Genomic DNA, 5,501 nt, shown 5'->3' with positions numbered 1-5,501 from the left:
CCCTACAGTTCCACCAGCTAGAAAAATACAAGGCACTTATTTGTTACACCTCTACAGGTGTACACAGGTCTTAAGGGTTTGGAAAGCACTCCAGAAGTTTCGTGTACACATTCAGTGTTTTAAAAATTGTATGATCAACTAACATTTAATCTAGAACAATAACAATATTGTCATGGCTAAAGGTGCTGAACAGAAGGGATACTTGTAGAGAACATAACAGGAATATACTTCAGAAACAAATTAAATTCAGTTATGTGTTACAGTCATTGTACTGGGTTACTCTTCCACTACACTTGTGAAGCCAGATGCCTAATCCAAGACAGCAGCTAGCAAGCCACTGATTCTGTAACAGATCCAGAGCACAAGTACAGAACACACAGTTTTTGACACTTTCAGTAATATAAAGAACAAAGTGCAGATTTACACTGAATATCTGTGGTTTTTTCTACTGTACTCAGCTTTAGTGTTCAAGCAGGTATAGAAAAAATGAGTAATTTTTCAGTTGCCTCTGTCATGAACACTTTCAGTCACATTTTAGTCACCTACTTAAGTTCTCTGAAGGATAAAAATTTGTCCCTTTGTGAACTTTTGTGAACATTTTTTTTAAAAAAGTATTTTTTTCAAACTTCTTTTTCAATATCCTCTTTATACTCAAACTGGAACAAAGGAAAGCTAAGAGAGGTGTGTTTGTGCAACAGCTTTAACACACACAACCCATGGAGCCTGCTCCTGGTACAGTCTTCCTGAACACTTCCACCTGTATGATAACACTTATTGTTCTAAAACAGAAAGAACAAACTACAAAATACACTCCAGAATAAATGGAGTATAGAAGCTTTAAGGATTTATTTAAAAATCAACTTTATGCACACAAATAGGATTTCGTAGCTGAGATTCTTTTGGATCAGTAAGTGTATCCTGGGAAAAGTGGATTTTTCCAGACATGAAGAACTAGTTGTGTTGACTGTTTTTCCACCTTTACTCTTCATACTTCTTTTTAAAATGGCGTTTGCATTACCACGTTCACAGGTATCTAAAAACCAGCTCACTATTACCACTAAGACCTAGAAAGCCTCACAACTCGCTGTACAAGAAGAAAGCCTGCAGTCAGAAGTTAGTCTCAACAAGATTTACAAGTGACAAGCTCTCACAGGTAACAAGGAGGGAACTTTCAGCACTCATTACCAACAAATTTCATGCAGTAAAACAATTGTTGATGGATGGACCACCTGCTGGATAAAGAATTGACTGGATCATAGAATCATAGAATGGTTTGGGTTGGAAAGGACCTTAAAGATCATCACGTTCCAACCGCCCTGCCATGGGCAGGGACACCCTCCACTAGCCCAGGTTGCTCAAAGCCTCATCCAGCCTGGCCTTGAACACCTCCAGGGATGGGGCATCCACAGCTTCCCTGGGCAACCTGTTCGAGTGTCTCACCACCCTCACAGTAAAAAATTTCTTCCTAATGTCTAGTCTAAATTTACCCTCTTTTAGCTTATACCCATTACTCCTTGTCCTATCACTACACTCCCTGACAAAGAGTGCCTCCCCATCTCTCCTATAGGCCCCCTTCAGGTACTGGAAGGCTGCTTGGGTGGTTGCACCCAAGAAAGTTGTGGTGAACGGCTCCACGTCTGAATGGAGACTGGTGACGAGTGGCGTTCCTCAGGGATCAGTACTATTTAACATCTTTGTTGGAGACATGGACAGTGGGATCGAGTGCACCCTCAGCAGGTTTGCAGATAACAAGCTGTGTGGTGCAGTCAACATGTCAACATGCTATAGGGAAGGGATGCCATCCAGAGAGACCTGGACAGGCTTGAGAGTTGGGCCTATCCAAACTTCATGAAGTTCAAAGACAAGTGCAAGGCCCTGCATGTGAGTTGAGGCAATCCAAGCACAAATACAGGCTGGGTGGAGCAGCCCTGAGCAGAAGGACTTGGGGGTGTCGGTAGATGAAAAACTGAACATGAGCTGGCAGTGTGCACTCGTGGCCCAGAATCGGCTGCATGAAGAGAAGCATGACCAGCAGGTTGAGGGAGGTGATTCTGCCCCTCTACTCTGCTCTTGTGAGACCCCACCTGGAGTACTGCATCCAGGTTTGGGCCCTGCAATGCAAGAAGGATATTGAGCTGTTGGAGCAGGTCCAGAGGAGGCCACGAAGACAATCAGGGGGCTGGAGCACCTCCCCTATGAGGACAGGCTGAGAGAGTTGGGGTTCTTCAGCTTGGCAAAGAGAAGGCTCCAGACGGACCTTATAGCAGCCTTCTAGTACCTAAAGGGGGCCTATGGGAAAGCTGAGGAGGGACTGTGGCTCTGAGCAGCCTGGTCTAGTGGTTGGCGGCCCTGCATCTGGCGGGGGGGGGCTAGTTTGAAGAACTATCACTGCTGTGATTGAAACTAGATGATCACTATGGTCTTTTTCAACCCAGGCCATTCGATGATTCTACGAACTAAAACATGTTCCAAGAAGGAAACATGCAATAATGGGCACCAAAAGGTCCCAAGACAACATGGGACACAGCTCCCTAAATCCAAATTAAAATGTTTGACTCATTACTCTACATGAATAAATTATTCTCTCCTTCTTCTACACCAGAGTTAAGTCTGACAATGTGTTTTTATCATGTTAAACATTCAAAAATATGTTTCTGAGTAACAGTTAGGGCACAGACAAAGCTGCCTACCCTGCCCCTTACTTAAAGCTCAGAAAAAAAATTCATCAGCCTGTGGGGTTCAGATGAAAAATACTGTAAACTGTAGTTGCTCTCACATGATATCAGGAGCCCATATAAATTCATCAGCTACTATCCTGACAACTGCTTGTCATAAAAGTCTTCCTTTAGTACAGAAGCCAAATCCAACAGGGCAAGTAAAGTTCCAGTCCTCAAGATACTAAATTCATTTTATGCCAGAATTCACACAGTGTTAATCATCAGGCAAAGTGCTCTAAATGAGTGTGGTATGATCACCATGGAAGTAATAAATGAACAAATGCTGAAAGTTGGAATAGTGCTTATTGGTACCAGTAGACCAGCTTCCTCAGTAATAATGTTCATATGATGCAAACTTCTCACCACTAAACCATGTTTTATCACTTCAGAGTTCCTGTTGGCATACACCCTCCTCTATCACCTTGGGCACTTCCCTTCCCAACTTTTGGCTCAAAAGGTTAACTGATCAGGTTTACTGTACTTGAATTTTACCAGACCAGTTCTTCCTGTTACAAGGCTGAAAAACAGGAGCAACAGATTTTTTCCGAACTGGGCAGGCCTTTAGGAACTATTATTTTGGTCTTAAACTATTATCTGTAGGCACTGTAAGATGCATTATCATCATGCATGAGGAAGACTACCACAGATATTCTGGGATAATAAAGACTAACATAATCTTAGTATTGGAGATGTGCCTGAAAACAATCCACATAAATACAAGCACTGCATCATGAATTTGGAAAAATCTCCTTCAGGTGTAGTCCGAAGATAAAATTAATCTTTACAAAGGGTGTGTAGGAATAGCAAGGCCACTGATGAGTGAAATTAGCCACATGCCACAGCATGATAGCTACTCAACCTGTCTGCAGAAAGGTCCTACAAACTGGAGAACACAGCTCATCTCTGACCCCAAAGTATTAAGCCACAGTGACTATGTTGGACCTCCACTCAAAATTAACAGCCACTAGAAGAAGATGATTTTTAAAACTGACAGTTTTCCTTATATAAAACAGTATGGTTGCTGCAAAAGAGCATGCCCCCTGTAGGTATTTTCCAACTGAGATTTCACACTGGAAAGAAATTAATCCAATGTTGAACAAAACTTGATTAAAATAAAGCAGTACTACTTTAACACTCCACATATCAAAAGCAACCAGAAAGGGGTATGAAAGTAAGACCAGTTTTTAGAAGCTTTTTCTCCAACTAAACAAAAATTACATCCCAACAACCAAAATGACATCCCAACAGCTTAAACTGCATGACTCTCATGGTACTAGTAAGTGGTAAGCATGCCAGTGGAGCAAAGTCTTGAAAGCATAAAAAATTGATTTAAGCATTTTAACTTGATGAAGCTAAGCCCCAACACCCACCATAAAAGAACTATGAAAATTAACACAGGAGAGAAAAAAGGTAAAGTCAAAAGTCATCAGAAAGACATTAGACTGCAATTCTGCAGTAGCAGAGCAGAAAGGTGTACTACTGTACTACCACATACTGCATAACAAACATTATACCATTAACACAATGGACTTGAATATAAAATTTTAGTCTGAAAAGATGGACAGCACTTATTATGCTTTATCAAGCTTCTTGAGAGTAAATATTTTATTCTTCAGGAACTGCAATTGCTTTGCCAACCTAGGTGCCCATGATTAAAGGCTGAAGAATAAACTCCCATCATGTTTAATTTCATGCCAAAGAAAGGGGACAGAAATGTTCCACAGCATGCAACTAATCCCCCACATGCCCCAATCCAATAAGCACTTTGCAGACCTTTGTCACATTAATACAATGCAAAGATACCCCAAGTTTCTGTATTAAACTGGATTGCTGTGTGATATGGTTGCCATGAGGACCTGGTGTCTGTGGTATACCTCAAAAAAAAAAAAAAAAAAAAAGCAGCATCCTATCAGCAACAAGCACAGGACCAGCAGTTGGGTCCCCAGCCTTATTTTCCAAGATGATCAGCTTCGGGGTTTATAAGACACTAGTGGTTCCCTTTCAGAAATGTTTCAATTAGGAGCATCTACCAAAGTTACAGCAGACACAGGCAACATGAAGACAAACTAATTATTTTCAACACAAGACAGAGCTGTTATATCAGGTGATTTTAGCAACAGACATAAAGGAACTGTCTACAGATAGCAACATCGTTAAATACTATAGCCACATGTGAAAACATCAGAATTAAGAAGGCATTCTCTACGACAAGATCTAAGGAATATAATGTTATTATCATCTTGAGCCCACTGTATCTCATAAGATATATGTCTGCTCAGCATCTTACTCACAATATTATCTGCAACACACTGTACACATCACATAGAACCCGTGTGTTTTACCTACAATAAAAGTGAGGCAACCCATAACAAGGTCTCAAGCGGAATGCAGGACAGCCAAGAGACAAGTCAGCCAACCATCACTGCCTGCTGTCTTCTGAATCCGATTAATTCATGAACTGAAAGGGTAAGCTACAACATGGATGGAATTATACAGTAAGTTAACAGTATTACGGTATTTTTTAAATACATAATTGACACAAGACCATAACCAGTTTAATTTCTGGTTCACTTTCTAAGCAGTGCTACTTTGCAGCTGTGGCTTCACAAAGTAACTAATCCCACTCTGCTCCCTAAAACAAAACTACTGATGGGTTTAAAAAAAAAAAAACAAAAACCAAACAACAAACCAATCAAGAACTATGCGGAATTTCTGTGTGCAGTGTACCCAAAAAAAAAAAACAAAAACCAAACAACAACCCAACCAAGAACCCCCCAAGCCTCT

The sequence above is a fragment of the Pterocles gutturalis genome, unplaced genomic scaffold, assembly GCF_000699245.1.
Source record: "Pterocles gutturalis isolate BGI_N339 unplaced genomic scaffold, ASM69924v1 scaffold29036, whole genome shotgun sequence".
Taxonomy (NCBI): domain Eukaryota; kingdom Metazoa; phylum Chordata; class Aves; order Pterocliformes; family Pteroclidae; genus Pterocles; species Pterocles gutturalis.
The sequence above is the reverse complement of the archived record's forward strand: the minus strand, read 5'-3'. Positions refer to the sequence as shown.